General features: G+C 47.3%; 1 pseudogene; it reads left to right on the top strand.

Annotated features, from left to right (window-relative positions):
• Positions 1–105: 105 nt before the first annotated feature.
• On the top strand, positions 106–19,370 carry LOC106569559 (NAD-dependent protein deacetylase sirtuin-6-like; annotated as a pseudogene).
• Positions 19,371–20,675: the final 1,305 nt, after the last annotated feature.

The following is a 20,675-nucleotide window of genomic DNA, read 5'->3' on the forward strand; positions in this document are numbered from 1 at the left end:
AAACTGGATGGATTGACTACAGCCAAGGCAAAGGGAGACCATAGTCCATGTTGTATTTTGAGTGGAATTTCCCTTTAATATAGTCTTCATAGATTGTGTCACCAATCTCGGACAACAACGAGCAAGCGGGCTGGTTTTCGAAAGAAACTACAGATCATTGTGTTGAACTCGAATGTTTGAGAGAAGGAAGGTTTATTTCAGAGTTTTGGTTAAGGAGCAGTGGTCATGTCTGTAAGCTACGCCGTTGGACTGTCTCCCTATGTGGACACTGTGCATGCGGGCTCCCCGAGGTAAACACTCCGGCTTGCGAGCTAGTTACAATGCTTTTCGAGGATCCCCTCTAGCCGAACGTGTATGTACTACCGTCGCAATATCTTACTACTGCCAATATACACGACATTCAGCTAGTTAGCTACTATCCTAGCTCTGATGCGGCTAGACACCAAAGATAACATGGACGCCAGTGTTTCCCCAAGCATTAGTTTGTTGTTAGGGCCGCGGCCCGCTGTTACTTTTGACATGTTCGGCCGTTCTCCACCCACTGAACCACACTTAAATAGAGGAGTCTAACCTGCCCTGTTCTCCCTTCTTTCGTACTATTTTCCCACCCCCTCCTGCCTTCTCCTCCCCCCATCTTCTCTGCCTTCCCCCCTTCCCTCTCTTCACCACTCTCGCTCCTTCTCCCAGTCGTTTGACAGTAAAGGAGAGTTGAAGAGGAAAGTAGAGGCTCTGGCCCAGCTGATCAGGGAGTCCCAGTACCTGGTGGGCCACTCTGAGGCAGGCATCAACCTCTTCAGGCACACCTGACTTCAGGAAAGACCATAGCTAATTAAACTCAACTCTAGCTGCGACTAGTGGGTTGAACTGGAGCTCTGACGTAAGCACCCAATTGTGCTGTGTAATTACATAGTATTCAACGGGTACTGAAATCTGTAGTTTTTGAAAAAAACATAATTTTATGTGACATCGGAGCTCCAGTCCACCCACACTAGTGAGTTTAGTTGGTTAGTAAGATCATGACCCTGTACCGCTCAACCACTGAGTGCACCTCAACAGGCTAAAGAACACCCCTCCTACCCTTGGATTGCCTTTACAAGTATATTATTATACCAGTAAAGGGCCCCAGTCTGTTCAAATATCCTACTTGGAATTGGATCAGTGATTTTTATTTTATGTTTTTGAAATGGAAGATGGAAGGATGCATTTTCAAACGATTCAAGTAAGGAAATAAATGTGTCAACACCCTCTGATTCGACTGCAGTACCGCTGTTTCAGCAGAGGGCAGTATAGCTCTGTTACCAGAGCACTGACTACTGTAGGCTGGAGCTCTGTGACGTTGACTTCCACACTAATGGTCCAACGTTTTCTTTCATATTACAATTCATTACTCTCATTCTTATGCGCTCTTAGTCTGCTTCACTCATTTTCCCAGTCTCGTGTGAGGAATGTGTGTTGTAAACCATAATATTTCATTTGTAGAGCACATTTACCACGCTCAACATGAGGGACAAGATGAGTCTCAGCGGCAGCTCTCCTCAACTCTAGAGGATGTCACATTCATATTTCAACAATCTGCTTGCCTGCCTCTGTCATACTGGTTTGCATGTCTGTCTGGGAGATATGGCCTGGAATTTAATTCATTGTCCATTACTGAAAAAGCTAGGTGAAAAAAGGGACACGTTCCCCCACTAAAGCCAATTTGCAGACTTCCATTGCTTTTCATGTCCCACAGCCCTTTTCTCCAAAAGATACGTGTGTAATACCAGGCTGACGTACTCCTCTGCCCTAGTGCCTGTCTCACCAAACGGCTGATTAGCTTTGATTTGGTCTTGGGTGAGCAGAGGATGAGTCACTGTGAGAAACGGGGCTGTGTGAGTTAAGAGAGAATGGGAGAGGAGAATGCTAGGACTTACTTCAGTATTCTTAGTAATTCTCGCTCAGCCTTTTGCATAGAAATGAGTCTCTTTCCTTTTGAAGCCCAGATGCCGCTCCTAACTACGGAGATGTCGAGATGGCTTGACAGTCTGTCTTGTGTGTTGTCCTTCTATAACCTTGGACAGACTGAGTGTGTCTGTGTGTATACACCTCTCTGAGGTCCCAAAAGAGTGTGGACCATGGAGGAGAGGGGCGAGTCTCCCCACTTTGACACCACGTTCGAGGAATCCTGGCCCAGCCTCACTCACATGGCCCCGCTGGGGCTGCAGAGAGCCAACTACATCAAATACCTCGTCAGCCAGAATAAGGACCACCTCCCCACCCACTCAGGCCTCCCCAGCTAACACTCCCTTGCAAAAGAGACTGGGTGTTTCTCAATATGCATACTACTTTGCTTCGAGCACGGGAGGGTTCGGAGCGTGAGTCCAAATCAAAGTATGCGAAATTGAGCACAGACAGCACTTCTCGGATGCGTACTCCGCTTGTACACATTTAGAAGCATTCGTCGATGCAAGCTTCAACCAAAAGTATGGACAGAAATATGACGCAACCACATACGAAATGATGCAACATTTAATGAAATCAGTGGCAGCCATTATTTGAGCTGAAGTGAGAGAATTTAAACTCTGACATCGGAATGAAATGTTGCCCGTTCACAACTCATATGTTGCCTGACTGAAAGCGTTAATGAATACGTTCTGTGTTCATTTTGGCATGTTTACCTGCCTACAATACCCAATGTAATGTGCATAGTAAGTCAATAGGGCGAACTGGCTAACTACAACTGTTAGCTAGCTAGCCACGAAGAATTGTTTGCTAGCGACCCACAAAGAATTGACATCTACCTTGCATAACATTAGTTTTAGGTCATTTTTGCCTGTTAAATAGTGTGGTAGCAAGATCATTACGATTCACTGATAGTTATGAAGTAAAACGTTTGCTTGGTGCCTATCTTGTTTCGTCTCTATTGTCATTGTCCTGGCTGGAAGAAGGTTCAGTGAATGGGGAGATGCAGCGTAAGGTAATACAGTAGGGGGAGTGGGAGGTAATACAGAGGGGGAGTGGGAGGTAATACAATAGGGGGAATGGTAGGTAATACAGTGGGGGGAGTGGGAGGTAATACAGTGGGGGGAGTGGGAGGTAATACAGTAGAGGGAGTGGGAGGTAATACAGTAGTGGGAGTGTGAGGTAATACAGTAGGGGGAGTGGGAGGTAATACAGTGGGGGGAGTGGGAGGTAATACAGTGGGGGGAGTGGGAGGTAATACAGTGGGGGGAGTGGGAGGTAATACAGTAGAGGGAGTGGGAGGTAATACAGTAGAGGGAGTGGGAGGTAATACAGTAGGGGGAGTGGGAGGTAATACAGTAGGGGGAGTGGGAGGTTATACAGTAGGGGGAGTGGGAGGTAATACAGTAGGGGGAGTGGGAGGTAATACAGTGGGGGGGAGTGGGAGGTAATACAGTGGGGGAGTGGGAGGTAATACAGTGGGGGGAGTGGGAGGTAATACAGTAGAGGGAGTGGGAGGTAATACAGTGGGGGGAGTGGGAGTTAATACAGTGGGGGGAGGTAATACAGTAGGGGGAGTGGGAGGTAATACAGTAGGGGGAATGGGAGGTAATACAGTGGGGAGAGTGGGAGGTAATACAGTGGGGCGAGTGGGAGGTAATACAGTGGGGGGAGTGGGAGGTAATACAGAGGGGGAGTGGGAGGTAATACAGTGGGGGAGTGGGAGGTAATACAGTAGGGGGAGTGGGAGGTAATACAGTAGGGGGAGTGGGAGGTAATACAGTGGGGGGGAGTGGGAGGTAATACAGTAGGGGGAGTGGGAGGTAATACAGTGGGGGGAGTGGGAGGTAATACAGTAGAGGGAGTGGGAGGTAATACAGTGGGGGGAGTGGGAGTTAATACAGTGGGGGAGGTAATACAGTAGGGGGAGTGGGAGGTAATACAGTAGGGGGAATGGGAGGTAATACAGTGGGGAGAGTGGGAGGTAATACAGTGGGGCGAGTGGGAGGTAATACAGTGGGGGGAGTGGGAGGTAATACAGAGGGGGAGTGGGAGGTAATACAGTGGGGGGAGTGGGAGGTAATACAGAGGGGGAGTGGGAGGTAATACAATAGGGGGAATGGGAGGTAATACAGTGGGGGGAGTGGGAGTTAATACAGTGGGGGAGGTAATACAGTAGGGGAGTGGGAGGTAATACAGTAGGGGGAATGGGAGGTAATACAGTGGGGAGAGTGGGAGGTAATACAGTGGGGGAGTGGGAGGTAATACAGAGGGGGAGTGGGAGGTAATACAATAGGGGGAATGGGAGGTAATACAATAGGGGGAATGGTAGGTAATACAGTAGGGGGAGTGGGAGGTAATACAGTGGGGGGAGTGGGAGGGAATACAGTGGGGGAGTGGGAGGTAATACAGTAGGGGGAGTGGGAGGTAATACAGTGGGGGGGAGTGGGAGGTAACACAGTAGGGGGAGTGGGAGGTAATACAGTGGGGGGAGTGGGAGGTAATACAGTGGGGGGAGTGGGAGGTAATACAGTGGGGGAGTGGGAGTTAATACAGTGGGGGGGAGGTAATACAGTAGGGGGAGTGGAAGGTAATACAGTGGGGGGAGTGGGAGGTAACACAGTGGGGGAGTGGGAGGTAATACAGTGGGGGGAGTGGGAGGTAATACAGTGGGGGAGTGGGAGGTAATACAGTGGGGGGAGTGGGAGGTAATACAGTGGGGGGAGTGGGAGGTAATACAGTGGGGGGGAGTGGGAGGTAATACAGTGGTGGGAGGTAATGCAGTAGGGGGAGTGGAAGGTAATACAGTAGGGGGAGTGGGAGGTAATACAGTGGGGGGAGTGGGAGGTAATACAGTGGGGGGGAGTGGGAGGTAATACAGTGGGGGGGAGTGGGAGGTAATACAGTGGTGGGAGGTAATGCAGTAGGGGGAGTGGAAGGTAATGCAGTAGGGGGAGTGGGAGGTAATACAGTGGGGGGGAGTGGGAGGTAATACAGTGGGGGAGTGGGAGGTAATACAGTGGGGGGAGTGGGAGTTAATACAGTGGGGGGAGGTAATACAGTAGGGGGAGTGTGAGGTAATACAGTGGGGGGAGTGGGAGGTAATACAGTAGGGGGAATGGGAGGTAATACAGTGGGGAGAGTGGGAGGTAATACAGTGGGGGGAGTGGGAGGTAACACAGTGGGGGGAGTGGGAGGTAATACAGTAGGGCGAGTGGGAGGTAATACAGTGGGGAGAGTGGGAGGTAATACAGTGGGGGGAGTGGGAGGTAATACAGTAGGGGGAGTGGGAGGTAATACAATAGGGGGGAATGGTAGGTAATACAGTGGGGGGAGTGGGAGGTAATACAGTAGGGGGAGTGGGAGGTAATACAGTAGGGGGAGTGGGAGGTAATACAGTGGGGGGAGTGGGAGGTAATACAGTAGGGCGAGTGGGAGGTAATACAGTGGGGAGAGTGGGAGGTAATACAGTGGGGGGAGTGGGAGGTAATACAGTAGGGGGAGTGGGAGGTAATACAATAGGGGGAATGGTAGGTAATACAGTAGGGGGAGTGGGAGGTAATACAGTGGGGGGAGTGTGAGTGCTTCTCAAATGTAATGTTTTATGCGTTCTCCACACTCTCGTCCTCATTAGAACGGACTCGAGATTGCCCTCTGAGAATGAGTGTGTGGCGTGTCTCTAGGCTTTTCCTGGTTGTCTAAAGGAAGAAAAAAAATGGCCAAAAAATGCATGATAACTAGTCTGCATCCTGGGGTGCGGAAGGACCTCCTCTTGTTGATACTGGAACACCATCACTGGAGCTAGGTTTGAATCCGGCTCGAAGGACCATGAAACAAACAGGTAGCTGGAGCGGTTGGCTTCTGAGCCCTCACCCCCTGACCGACTGCTGATATACTTGGTTCTGATTCGCTACAGGCTCTCCGGCTACAACAGTACGGATGCTTCTCAATCCAGGACTTTCATCTTCATCACCACCACACACTATGGTATTCACACACAAACACAAAAATCTTCAGTTTACACAGAATGGACTTGTGGTTCTATAGGGGAAAGGAGACATGTATTGCTACTTTACTACAGTTAATATGTATACAACAGGATCTGTACATAGCCTAGTGGAACGACATTAAATACACACATCTCACCATAGAGAGAGAGGGAGAACTAATTACTTGGACTGGCAAGATTAATAGCCCTCTCTCTCCAGCCTATTGTACATTTATCTGATCTGTCTCTGGTGACAAAGAGTTGTAAATCAGACTTGCTTGAGCTTCAGGACCGTCTTTGAAACTACTATCAGGTTCTAGAAACTTGCCATGGCATAGCACTAGCGCCAACTGAGAATGTTCACTTGGATACATTACAGGATATACATTAGCCATTTCTAAACTAACAGCAGAAATAATCACACAATAATGATATACACAATATGCACCAGCAGTAGGCCATCCAAAATATACAAAGGAATACGATGCAGGATAACAGTAGTACTACAATACAGTTACAAAATGTAGGAAAGGACCTATAAGCAACTATTAAATAGTTAAGCATCGCTAAACACCATAGAACACCCCCAACTCACTTTTGGCTGCACGCACAATCTTCCTAATATAAAGAGTCAACTTGGTCGCTAGCCAGAGCTTGTCTTGTTATGACTACTAAAATGTTATTACCTTGAGTGGGAGGGGTCAAATTTGCATTCGGGCACGCTGATTGGTGGAAACCAGGAGGCTGTGATAGACAGCTGAGAAGGGGAGAAATCACCCTTATGAAACTGTGGGGAAAGTCACATGCACAGGAATGGCCTTTTTTTATTTTCTACACTAGCCCAATGTAGCACTACAATCATTCTCTGAACAGGACCCGCATTTATCAAGCGACTCAGAGTAGAAGTGCAGATCTAGGATCATTTTTGCCTTTTAGATCATGGATAATAGGATTCTAATGACAGGAGGGACCTGATTCTAGTTTATCTCTCCTACACTGAGAGACTGCATTTACACAGGCATCCCAATTCTTATCTTTTGCCGCTAATTGGCCAGTTGACAAATCACCTCACATCTTTCCAATATTTGTGTAAAATCTCAGTATTTGGCTGCCTGTGTAAACACAGCCTTCATTAATAGAGGGCTTGGTCTCTATTGTCAAAAGGATTTACGAAGTCAATGCTCAAGCAGGAGTCTTCAGGTTTCAGAGACTTGTTACACGGACAAAAATATAAGCACAATATGCAACAATTTCTAAGATTTTACTGAGTTACAGTTAATATAAGGAAATTGGTCAATTGAAATAAATGAGGTACCAATCTATGGATTTCACATGACTGGGAATACAGATATGCATCTGTTGGTCACAGATGCCTTAAAAAAAATAAGTTAAATGTAGGGGCGTGTATCAGAAAACCAGTCAGTATCTGGTGCGACCACCATTTGCCTCATGCACAGTGACACGTCTCCTTCACCTAGAATTGATTGTGGCCTGTGGAATGTTGTCCCACTCCTCTTAAATGGCTGTGTGATGTTGCTGGATATTGGCGGGAACTGGAACACGCTGTCATACACATCGATCCAGAGAATCCCAAAAATGCTTAATTGGTGACTGGTGAGTATGCAGGCCATGGAAGAACTGGGACATTTTCAACTTCCAGGAAGTGTACAGATCCTTGAGACATGGAGCCGTGTTTTGTCATGCTGAAACATGAGGTCATGGCGGCGGATTAATGGCACAACAATGGGCCTCAGGATCTTGTCACGGCATCTCTGTGCATTCAAATTGCAATGCAATTGTATTCGTTGTCCGTAGCTTATACCTGCCCATACCATAACCCCATCGCCACCATGGGGCACTCTGGTCAAAATGTTGACATCAGCAAACCGCTGGCCCACACGACGCCATACACGCTGTCTGCCATTTGCCCGGTACTGTTGAAACCAAGATTAATCTGTGAAGAGCACACTTCTCCAGTGGCCATTGAAGATGAGCATTTGCCTCCTGAAGTCTGTTACGACGCCGAACTGCATTCAGGTCAATACCCTGGTGAAGACGACGAGAATGCAGATGAACTTCCCTGAGACAGTTTCTGCCGAAATTCTTCGGTTGTGCAAACCAACAGTTTCATCAGCTGTCTGGGTGGCTGATCTCAGACGATCCCGCAGGTGAAGAAGCCGGATGTGGAGGTCCTGGGCTGGCGTGGTTACACGTGGTCTGTGGTTGTGAGGCCGGTTTGACATACTACCAAATTCACTAAAACAACGTTGGCCTCCAACGTCAGTAGAGAAATGAACATTCAATTCCCTGGCAACAGCACTGGTGGACATTCCTGCAGTCAGCATGCCGATTGCACGCTCCCTCATAACTTGAGACATCTGTGGCATTGTGTTGTGACAAAATCAGCTTCTTGATATGTCACACCTGTCAGGTGGATGGATTATCTTGGCAAAGGAGAAATGCTCGCTAACAGGGATGTAAACACATTTGTGCACAATTTGGGACAAATAAGCTTTCCGTGCGTATGGAACATTTCTGGGATCTTTTATTTCAGCTCATGAAACGGGATCAACACTTTACATGTTGCGTTGATATTTTTGTTCAGTGTAGAATTCATGGAATTGGAACAGCTTGTCACGTCCTGACCAGCAGAGGGCGTAATTGTGTTAGTCTTGGTCAGGATGTGGCAGGGGGTTTGTGTTTGTTAAATGTTGTGTGGGTGATTGGACTCCCAATTGAAGGCAGGTGTGTTGAGTTGCCTTTGATTGGGAGTCCTATATAGGAGTGTGTGTTTTTCTTTGGGGTTGTGGGTAGTTGTTCTTGCACTGCGTTGTATGTGCCTGCAAGACTGTTGCTGTCATCTTTATTGGTTCTGTCCAGTGGATACTTTACTCCTTTTTTTTTAATTAAAAAACATGAGTATCCACATACCTGCTGCGCCTTGGTCCATTCTTGAAGACAGCTGTGACACAGCTACAGCTAGAGAGAAAACATGTTAATTCCCACGTTGTATGGATCCGTTCGGAATGTTCCAAATTGGAACATTAACAATCTATTGTTTGAATAATCTATTTTATTCCTGGAGATGTTACTGAGCAGTGGAAACCATTCAATACTTGAGCACAACAATATCATTATTCCAATCCATATGGTAATGAGTTGAGAAGGAAATGCTAAACTACAGCCTTCTACAGCCTAATTTACGTTCATAGGAATTGTCTTTCAGTAACATACTCATGAAATAATCTCTCTCTCTCTCAGGGATCTGCTGTCTGAGTCGCATGGGAACATGTTTATGGAGGAGTGTGGGAAGTGTGACAGGTGCGTCAGTTCAAACCACTTTTTGTGAATGATATCACACTTGAAGCACTCAACCAAAAGCACAGAAATGTGAATGAAAGTGTACCGAAACACACTTCAGCCTATCTTCATCAAATCAAAACAAGTTTTATTTAAACAGCACATTTCAGACATGGAATGCAACACAATGTGCTTCACAGGAAAAATGTTTTACATTTTTACATTTTACATTTTAGTCATTTAGCAGACGCTCTTATCCAGAGCGACTTACAGTAGTGAATGCATACATTTCATTTCATACATTTATTTTTTTTTTTCTGTGCTGGCCCCCCGTGGGAATCGAACCCACAACCCTGGCGTTGCAAACACCATGCTCTACCAAGTGAGCTACAGGGAAGGCTAAAAAAAACAAACAATGAAAATAAAAGACGCAAATATTTACTACACAACATAAGAGGATAAAAAATAAAATACCCGAAGGAAAAGCAAAGCTAAAAAGGTGTGTTTTTAAGAGCTCTTTTAAATATGTCCACAGTTTCTTGAACAAAAATGAATATTTTGTGTGCTCTCAAATGGTAAATTCATTCATAACCCTCTGTCTTTGTCACACACACACTCATGTCATATAAAAGCCAGATTGATTAACCCTGTACTTTACATTTATGCTAATTCTACCTTAAATCTGCCGACACGGTTTGCCTAACTCATCTGTCAATCACACAAAAAGAAAGAAGAACTTCTGTCTGTCCATATGTTAACAACCAGAAGGCAACTCGGGCAAGGACGGCTGACTTGAAAGTGGGGCCGCCATTCCAGCAGCATACTAATAAAGTAGTAGGGATGACTTATCTAGCCTTCAGAAACCATCTGTTAATAGGGATGACTTATCTAACCTTCAGAAACCATCTGTTAATAGGGATGACTTATCTAGCGGGCATAACAACATCAGCGGAGCACCATCAAACATTTACGGCAACCATCTCACACGCTCTTTAAACTCTCTGAAATGTTTGTTCAGAGATCTGCTTTGATAAGTCACCTGTTAGGTGGCTCTACCCATCAGAGTTGATTATGGCAGGATTATGGGTAATAAAGTTTTGTGTTTCTCTGTCTGTGAAGGCGGGCCGACCTGGCGCTGTCTCTGGCTGCCTCTCTGCAGATTTCTTTTAATTTTTTTCAATTGAACCTTTATTTAACTAGGCAAGTCAGTTAAGAACAAATTCTTATTTACAATGACGGCCTACCCTGGCCAAACCCCAACCCGGGCAATACTGGGCCAATTGTGTGCCGCCCTATGGTACTCCCATTCACGGCCGGTTGTGATACAGATCAAGCCCAGAGGAGACCTACCCCTCCTCACCAAACGCAAAGGGGACAAGATGGTCATCATCAACCTGCAGCCCACCAAACAAGTGAGTCACAGACACATGCGCTTGCTCACACACACACACACACACACACACACACACACACACACACACACACACACACACACTCACAAAACCTCCAACTTATAAAAAATGAGTCACACACTCATATACTGAATACTTAATCATACGTGATTAACACAAAAATCATGAGCTGTAAACATGAACACAATAGCTTCCAATTTCCGCAAATGATGTTGAAAGAGAATGAGATGTAAATTGTTTCCACAGTTCGACCCAATTAACCCCCGGGTGTTTCAAATCAAATCACATTTTATTTGTCACATGCGCCGAATACAACCGGTGTAGACCTCACAGTGAAACGCTTACTTACAAGCCCGTAACCAACAATGCTTTAAGAAGTTAAGTAAAAAATTGAAAATAAAAGTACCAAATAATTAAACAGCAGCAGTACAATAACAAGCGAGGCTATATACAGGGGGTACCAGTACAGAGTCAATGTGGAGGCTATATACAGGGGGTACCGGTACAGAGTCAATGTGGAGGCTATATACAGGGGGTACCAGTACAGAGTCAATGTGGAGGCTATATACAGGGGGTACCGGTACAGAGTCAATGTGGAGGCTATATACAGGGGGTACCGGTACAGAGTCAATGTGGAGGCTATATACAGGGGGTACCGGTACAGAGTCAATGTGGAGGCTATATACAGGGGGTACCAGTACAGAGTCAATGTGGAGGCCATATACAGGAGGTACCGGTACAGAGTCAATGTGGAGACTATATACAGGGGGTACCAGTACAGAGTCAATGTGGAGGCTATATACAGGGGGTACCGGTACAGAGTCAATGTGGAGGCTATATACAGGGGGTACCGGTACAGAGTCAATGTGGAGGCTATATACAGGGGGGTACCGGTACAGAGTCAATGTGGAGGCTATATACAGGGGGTACCGGTACAGAGTCAATGTGGAGGCTATATACAGGGGGTACCGGTACAGAGTCAATGTGGAGGCTATATACAGGGGGTACCAGTACAGAGTCAATGTGGAGGCTATATACAGGGGGTACCGGTACAGAGTCAATGTGGAGGCTATATACAGGGGGTACCAGTACAGAGTCAATGTGGAGGCTATATACAGGGGGTACCGGTACAGAGTCAATGTGGAGGCTATATACAGGTGGTACCGGTACAGAGTCAATGTGGAGGCTATATACAGGAGTACCGGTATAGAGTCAATGTGGAGGCTATATACAGGGGGTACCGGTACAGAGTCAATGTGGAGACTATATACAGGGGGTACCGGTACAGAGTCAATGTGGAGGCTATATACAGGGGGTACCGGTACAGAGTCAATGTGGAGGCTATATACAGGGGGTACCGGTACAGAGTCAATGTGGAGGCTATATACAGGGGGTACGGGTACAGAGTCAATGTGGAGGCTATATACAGGGGGTACCGGTACAGAGTCAATGTGGAGGCTATATACAGGGGGTACTGGTACAGAGTCAATGTGGAGGCTATATACAGGAGTACCGGTATAGAGTCAATGTGGAGGCTATATACAGGGGGGTACCGGTACAGAGTCAATGTGGAGACTATATACAGGGGGGTACCGGTACAGAGTCAATGTGGAGGCTATATACAGGGGGTACCGGTACAGAGTCAATGTGGAGGCTATATACAGGGGGTACCGGTACAGAGTCAATGTGGAGGCTATATACAGGGGGTACGGGTACAGAGTCAATGTGGAGGCTATATACAGGGGGTACCGGTACAGAGTCAATGTGGAGGCTATATACAGGGGGTACCGGTACAGAGTCAATGTGGAGGCTATATACAGGGGGTACCGGTACAGAGTCAATGTGGAGGCTATATACAGGGGGTACCGGTACAGAGTCAATGTGGAGGCTATATACAGGGGTACCGGTACAGAGTCAATGTGGAGGCTATATACAGGGGGTACCGGTACAGAGTCAATGTGGAGGCTATATACAGGGGGTACCGGTACAGAGTCAATGTGGAGGCTATATACAGGGGGTACTGGTACAGAGTCAATGTGGAGGCTATATACAGGTGGTACCGGTACAGAGTCAATGTGGAGGCTATATACAGGTGGTACCGGTACAGAGCCAATGTGGAGGCTATATACAGGGGTACCGGTACAGAGTCAATGTGGAGGCTATATACAGGGGGTACCGGTACAGAGTCAATGTGGAGGCTATATACAGGGGGTACCGGTACAGATCAATGTGGAGGCTATATACAGGGGGTACCGGGTACAGAGTCAATGTGGAGGCTATATACAGGTGGTACTGGTACAGAGTCAATGTGGAGGCTATATAGAGGTAGTACTGGTACAGAGTCGATGTGGAGGCTATATACAGGTGGTACCGGTACAGAGTTGATGTGGAGGCTATATACAGGGGGTACCGGTACAGAGTCAATGTGGAGGCTCTATACAGGGGGTACCGGTACAGAGTCAATGTGGAGGCTATATACAGGTGGTACCAGGTACAGAGTTGATGTGGAGGCTATATACAGGGGGTACCGGTACAGAGTTGATGTGGAGGCTATATACAGGGGGTACCGGTACAGAGTCAATGTGGAGGCTATATACAGGGGGTACCGGTACAGAGTCAATGTGGAGGCTATATACAGGGGGTACCGGTACAGAGTCAATGTGGAGGCTATATACAGGGGGTACCGGTACAGAGTCAATGTGTAGGCTATATACAAGGGGTACCGGTACAGAGTCAATGTGGAGGCTATATACAGGGGGTACCGTCACAAGTCAATGTGGAGGCTATATACAGGGGGTACCGGTACAGAGTCAATGTGGAGGCTATATACAGGGGGTACCGGTACAGAGTCAATGTGGAGGCTATATACAAGGGGTACCAGTACAGAGTCGATGTGGAGGCTATATACAGGTGGTACCGGTACAGAGTCAATGTGGAGGCTATATACAGGGGGTACCGGTACAGAGTTGATGTGGAGGCTATATACAGGGGGTACCGGTACAGAGTCAATGTGGAGGCTATATACAGGGGGTACCAGTACAGAGTCAATGTGGAGGCTATATACAGGGGGTACCGGTACAGAGTCAATGTGGAGGCTATATACAGGGGGTACCGGTACAGAGTCAATGTGTAGGCTATATACAGGAGTACCGGTATAGAGTCAATGTGGAGGCTATATACAGGGGGTACCGGTACAGAGTCAATGTGGAGGCTATATACAGGGGGTACCGGTACAGAGTCAATGTGGAGGCTATGTACAGGGGGTACCGGTACAGAGTCAATGTGGAGGCTATATACAGGGGGGTACCGGTACAGAGTCAATGTGGAGGCTATATACAAGGGGTACCGGTACAGAGTCATTGTGGAGGCTATATACAGGGGGTACCGGTACAGAGTCAATGTGGAGGCTATATACAGGGGGGTACCGGTACAGAGTCAATGTGGAGGCTATATACAAGGGGTACCGGTACAGAGTCAATGTGGAGGCTATATACAGTTGGTACCGGTACAGAGTCAATGTGGAGGCTATATACAGGGGGTACCGGCACAGAGTCAATGTGGAGGCTATATACAGGGGGTACCGGTACAGAGTCAATGTGGAGGCTATATACAGGGGGTACCGGTACAGAGTCAATGTGGAGGCTATATACAAGGGGTACCGGTACAGAGTCAATGTGGAGGCTATATACAGGTGGTACCGGTACAGAGTCAATGTGGAGGCTATATACAGGGGGTACCGGTACAGAGTAGATGTGGAGGCTATATACAGGGGGTACCGGTACAGAGTCAATGTGGAGGCTATATACAGGTGGTACCGGTACAGAGTCAATGTGGAGGCTATATACAGGTGGTACCGGTTCAGAGTCAATGTGGAGGCTATATACAGGGGTACCGGTACAGAGTCAATGTGGAGGCTATATACAGGGGGTACCGGTATAGAGTCAATGTGGAGGCTATATACAGGGGGTACCGGTACAGAGTCAATGTGGAGGCTATATACAGGGGGTACTGGTACAGAGTCAATGTGGAGACTATATACAGGGGGTACCGGTACAGAGTCAATGTGGAGGCTATATACAGGGGGTACCGGTACAGAGTCAATGTGGAGGCTATATACAGGTGGTACCGGTACAGAGTCAATGTGGAGGCTATATACAGGAGTACCGGTATAGAGTCAATGTGGAGGCTATATACAGGGGGTACCGGTACAGAGTCAATGTGGAGACTATATACAGGGGGTACCGGTACAGAGTCAATGTGGAGGCTATATACAGGGGGTACCGGTACAGAGTCAATGTGGAGGCTATATACAGGGGGTACCGGTACAGAGTCAATGTGGAGGCTATATACAGGGGGTACGGGTACAGAGTCAATGTGGAGGCTATATACAGGGGGTACCGGTACAGAGTCAATGTGGAGGCTATATACAGGGGGTACTGGTACAGAGTCAATGTGGAGGCTATATACAGGAGTACCGGTATAGAGTCAATGTGGAGGCTATATACAGGGGGTACCGGTACAGAGTCAATGTGGAGGCTATATACAGGGGGTACCGGTACAGAGTCAATGTGGAGACTATATACAGGGGGTACCGGTACAGAGTCAATGTGGAGGCTATATACAGGGGGTACCGGTACAGAGTCAATGTGGAGGCTATATACAGGGGGTACCGGTACAGAGTCAATGTGGAGGCTATATACAGGGGGGTACGGGTACAGAGTCAATGTGGAGGCTATATACAGGGGGTACCGGTACAGAGTCAATGTGGAGGCTATATACAGGGGGTACCGGTACAGAGTCAATGTGGAGGCTATATACAGGGGGTACCGGTACAGAGTCAATGTGGAGGCTATATACAGGGGGTACCGGTACAGAGTCAATGTGGAGGCTATATACAGGGGTACCGGTACAGAGTCAATGTGGAGGCTATATACAGGGGGTTACCGGTACAGAGTCAATGTGGAGGCTATATACAGGGGGTACCGGTACAGAGTCAATGTGGAGGCTATATACAGGGGGTACTGGTACAGAGTCAATGTGGAGGCTATATACAGGTGGTACCGGTACAGAGTCAATGTGGAGGCTATATACAGGTGGTACCGGTACAGAGCCAATGTGGAGGCTATATACAGGGGTACCGGTACAGAGTCAATGTGGAGGCTATATACAGGGGGTACCGGTACAGAGTCAATGTGGAGGCTATATACAGGGGGTACCGGTACAGATCAATGTGGAGGCTATATACAGGGGGTACCGGGTACAGAGTCAATGTGGAGGCTATATACAGGTGGTACTGGTACAGAGTCAATGTGGAGGCTATATAGAGGTAGTACTGGTACAGAGTCGATGTGGAGGCTATATACAGGTGGTACCGGTACAGAGTTGATGTGGAGGCTATATACAGGGGGTACCGGTACAGAGTCAATGTGGAGGCTATATACAGGGGGTACCGGTACAGAGTCAATGTGGAGGCTATATACAGGTGGTACCAGGTACAGAGTTGATGTGGAGGCTATATACAGGGGGTACCGGTACAGAGTCGATGTGGAGGCTATATACAGGGGGTACCGGTACAGAGTCAATGTGGAGGCTATATACAGGGGGTACCGGTACAGAGTCAATGTGGAGGCTATATACAGGGGGTACCGGTACAGAGTCAATGTGTAGGCTATATACAAGGGGTACCGGTACAGAGTCAATGTGGAGGCTATATACAGGGGGTACCGTCACAAGTCAATGTGGAGGCTATATACAGGGGGTACCGGTACAGAGTCAATGTGGAGGCTATATACAGGGGGTACCGGTACAGAGTCAATGTGGAGGCTATATACAAGGGGTACCAGTACAGAGTCAATGTGGAGGCTATATACAGGTGGTACCGGTACAGAGTCAATGTGGAGGCTATATACAGGGGGTACCGGTACAGAGTTGATGTGGAGGCTATATACAGGGGGTACCGGTACAGAGTCAATGTGGAGGCTATATACAGGGGGTACCAGTACAGAGTCAATGTGGAGGCTATATACAGGGGGTACCGGTACAGAGTCAATGTGGAGGCTATATACAGGGGGTACCGGTACAGAGTCAATGTGTAGGCTATATACAGGAGTACCGGTATAGAGTCAATGTGGAGGCTATATACAGGGGGTACCGGTACAGAGTCAATGTGGAGACTATATACAGGGGGTACCGGTACAGAGTCAATGTGGAGGCTATGTACAGGGGGTACCGGTACAGAGTCAATGTGGAGGCTATATACAGGGGGTACCGGTACAGAGTCAATGTGGAGGCTATATACAAGGGGTACCGGTACAGAGTCATTGTGGAGGCTATATACAGGGGGTACCGGTACAGAGTCAATGTGGAGGCTATATACAGGGGGTACCGGTACAGAGTCAATGTGGAGGCTATATACAAGGGGTACCGGTACAGAGTCAATGTGGAGGCTATATACAGTTGGTACCGGTACAGAGTCAATGTGGAGGCTATATACAGGGGGTACCGGCACAGAGTCAATGTGGAGGCTATATACAGGGGGTACCGGTACAGAGTCAATGTGGAGGCTATATACAGGGGGTACCGGTACAGAGTCAATGTGGAGGCTATATACAAGGGGTACCGGTACAGAGTCAATGTGGAGGCTATATACAGGTGGTACCGGTACAGAGTCAATGTGGAGGCTATATACAGGGGGTACCGGTACAGAGTTGATGTGGAGGCTATATACAGGGGGTACCGGTACAGAGTCAATGTGGAGGCTATATACAGGTGGTACCGGTACAGAGTCAATGTGGAGGCTATATACAGGTGGTACCGGTTCAGAGTCAATGTGGAGGCTATATACAGGGGTACCGGTACAGAGTCAATGTGGAGGCTATATACATTGGGTACCGGTATAGAGTCAATGTGGAGGCTATATACAGGGGGTACCGGTACAGAGTCAATGTGGAGGCTATATACAGGGGGTACTGGTACAGAGTCAATGTGGAGGCTATATACAGGGGGTACTGGTACAGATCAATGTGGAGGCTATATACAGGGGGTACTGGTACAGAGTCAATGTGGAGGCTATATACAGGTGGTACTGGTACAGAGTCAATGTGGAGGCTATATAGACGTAGTACTGGTACAGAGTCGATGTGCAGGCTATATACAGGGGGTACCGGTACAGAGTTGATGTGGAGGCTATATACAGGGGGTACCGGTACAGAGTCAATGTGGAGGCTATATACAGGGGGTACTGGTACAGATCAATGTGCGGGGGCACAGGTTAGTCGAGGTAATTGAGGTAATATGTACATGTAGGTAGATTTAAAGTGACTATCCATAGATAATAACCAGAGAGTAGCAGCAGCGTAAAAGAGGGGGTGGGGGGTAGCCCTTTGATTAGCTGTTCAGGAGTCTTATGGCTTGGGGGTAGAAGCTGTTAAGAAGCCTTTTAGATCTAGACTTGGCGCTCTGTACCACTTGCCGTGTGGTAGCAGAGAGAACAGTCTATGACTAGGGTGGCAGGAGTCTTTGACAATTTTTAGGACCTTCCTCTGACACCGCCTGGTATGGAGGTCCTGGATGGCAGGAAGCTTGACCCCACTGATGTACTGGGCCATACCCACTACTCTCTGTATTGCGTTGTGGTCGGAGGACGAGCAGTTCCCATACCAGGCAGTGATGCAACCGGTCAGGATGCTCTCGATGGTGCAGCTGTAGAATCTTTTGAGGATCTGAGGACCCATGCCAAATCTTTTCAGTCTCCTGAGGGGGAATAGGCTTTGTTGTGCCCTCTTCACGACTGTCTTGATGAGTTTGGACCATGATAGTTTAGATCCTATTATCTTCAGAACTCTCCTATTGTCACATAGAACTGTGTAATTCTAGGGTCTGGTGTTCTAGAGGAGGGCTGTAGGGACCATGATAGAATTAGAAACCAGCTGCATGAATAATTCCGCCACAGTGGTCAGTGACTCACTGAGAGATAGATAGACCTGCACATGATTAATGACTTTACACATTCTCACAGCTAATGCCATGGCAGGACCTTTAGAAAGTTTGAAGGCGATTCATCCATAAGGAGTAAAAAGGCCTAAGTAAGTAGTACGTTTAGAATGTTTACATACTCTTTAGAATGTTTACATACTCTTTAGAATGTTTACATACTCTTTAGAATGTTTACATACTCTTTAGAATGTTTACATACTCTTTAGAATGTTACATACTCTTTAGAATGTTTAAATACTGTTTAAAATGTTTACATACTGAACGTCTGCAGAAGCAGTATCGTCTTGATGTCTGCCCATGTCTGGGTGGTTTCACCTTTGAAGGTGGACAAGTAAAATTTTCGCAGGTGAATTATCTTATTTTAAAGCCAGTAGTTTTTCTGGGTTTACATGGTAAGTATAAACTCCTGACCTTTCTATAATGTGTGATGCCAGTCCAATCAATCTGGGGAGGCTTCAGCCATTTTGTTCACATCTAGCCTGTTCTTTCAGTTCTGCTAACTCTGAGGTGGTAGGAACTAGCTTGTTGTTTCTGTTCGAGGTCTCATTCTCATGTTTGTTTCTGTCTGGCAGGACAAGAACGCACACCTGCGTATTAAGGGTTACGTGGACGAGGTCATGAATCAGCTGATGGAGCTGCTGGGAATGGACATTCCCAAAGGAATCTCACCTTCTGCGAGAGCTTCACCCCTGACCAGAAACCACTTCCTGCCATCGCTGCACAGAAGGAAGTGAAGAAGGGGGTGAAGAAAGAGGGTAAAAGGGAGGGGAGGAAAAGACTGGCAGAACCAAAGAAGGAGGAGGATGAGAATGACCTCCAGGCCTGTAATAAGCCCTGGTCCAGTCCAAACACAGAACCAGGATCAACCCAGAGGGGGAGGAGACTGGAATGAGAGGGCCAGCTACCCAGCCCTCTACCTCTAACAGCGCAGACAGCCCCCCATAGCAAAGATACAACCATTAGTGTCTTAGTAGTGTTCCCCAACCCCTCAGTTGATATACATACTGATCCAGAACAGTGGTTGCCGTAGCCGGCTGCCTGGGACCAATGCAAAGACCTCTGTTTAGGTGAGAATGTTTACCTCTGACAGAACATACAGTAGGGATGGACGATTAAGTACAAGTAAGAGACTAGAACCAGCAGGATCGTGACTCTCTAGTGGACATTTCTCAGAAATACAGATCTAGGAAAGGGAAAGAAGCACCTTGAATTTAATAGGAATCTGACCATGAAAGACAAGTTCACTAGCCAGAGCAAGGCCACCCAACAAAGACAAGTTCACTAGCCAGAGCAAGGCCACCCAACAAAGACAAGTTCACTAGCCAGAGCAAGGCCACCCCACAAAGACAAGTTCACTAGCCAGAGCAAGGCCACCCAACAAAGACAAGTTCACTAGCCAGAGCAAGGCCACCCAACAAAGACAAGTTCACTAGCCAGAGCAAGGCCACCCCACAAAGACAAGTTCACTAGCCAGAGCAAGGCCACCCAACAAAGACAAGTTCACTAGCCAGAGCAAGGCCACCCAACAAAGACAAGTTCACTAGCCAGAGCAAGGCCACCCAACAAAGACAAGTTCACTAGCCAGAGCAAGGCCACCCAACAAAGACAAGTTCACTAGCCAGAGCAAGGCCACCCAACACCACACATCAACAATACTGAAAACGTTTACATGCATGACTGTAAGCCTCTATAGACAAAAGTGTCCACTAAATTACAAATATAATATTATTCAGAGTAATGACACTTCATTGGGGTGACGGTCATAACACTGGGATTTCTAATGCAGCCATTCTAGAATTTTTCTTTCCCTCGCAAATGGGTAACTCCTATCTTTGCCAATAAGTAACTCAAAATGTACTGTCATCGTTGCATACTTTCTGCTCCCTGTCAAGCCCACTGTCCTAGTTTACTTTCTCTTGAACTTGTTATTTATTTTTAGGAATGATGTTTGTTGTAACCTGTACATTGTTTTTAATGAACACTGAATCTAACAGGTCGTTGCAAGTTTCTTTATCTCTGCCAGTTTTTTGGGGGCATAA

This window comes from Salmo salar, chromosome ssa14 (genome assembly GCF_905237065.1).
Source record: "Salmo salar chromosome ssa14, Ssal_v3.1, whole genome shotgun sequence".
NCBI lineage: Eukaryota > Metazoa > Chordata > Actinopteri > Salmoniformes > Salmonidae > Salmo > Salmo salar.